The sequence below is a fragment of the Habropoda laboriosa genome, unplaced genomic scaffold (genome assembly GCF_001263275.1).
Source record: "Habropoda laboriosa isolate 0110345459 unplaced genomic scaffold, ASM126327v1 scaffold18, whole genome shotgun sequence".
Taxonomy (NCBI): Eukaryota; Metazoa; Arthropoda; class Insecta; order Hymenoptera; family Apidae; genus Habropoda; species Habropoda laboriosa.
This window is the reverse complement of record NW_017100152.1, coordinates 2,606,467-2,607,067: the sequence shown is the minus strand read 5'-3', so window position 1 is coordinate 2,607,067 and position 601 is coordinate 2,606,467.

The following is a 601-nucleotide window of genomic DNA, read 5'->3' as shown; positions in this document are numbered from 1 at the left end:
ATTTGTCTAGATAGGGATGGCTTTACCACATAGCTGAGTAATAAAACTGGAGATATCCGGCAGACTGGCCCGGGCCTGGGGGCTAGCATCGGCTGTTGAGCACTGCTAACTACAGCCAAAGTATCTCAGTATGATCTAGTTCCGACTCTGATCTGCTCCTTGTTGCCTGAAGAGACATTGCTGAGCATGTATTCTCTGGTTAATAATGGGGGAGGAGGGGAGGAAAATAAGGGGAAAGATCAGGCTGAGTTGGCCAATATGTTGACCAACTCCTTCGCCTTAATAGCTCCTGGTGGGAGGAGGCCCTCTTGGGAACCTGGGGTACTGTGAGTAGTTTGCTGAGTGGGCACCTCCGCAATTCATGCACTTTGGAGGCTCGGATATTGTTTTGGTACACTCCTTAATGGCGTGCAAGGCACCACATTTTACACATTTGTGCTCATTATTGCAATTAACGGAGGAGTGGCCGAACGCCTGACAGCGATAGCACTGTGTAAAGGGTTTGCTGTTGTTGAATCTGTCCCAGTATATTCTACAGTAGAAAACATGTCCTATTTTGGAGATCTGATTAAATGAGGTTGTGGGGGGGAAGACCATTTTA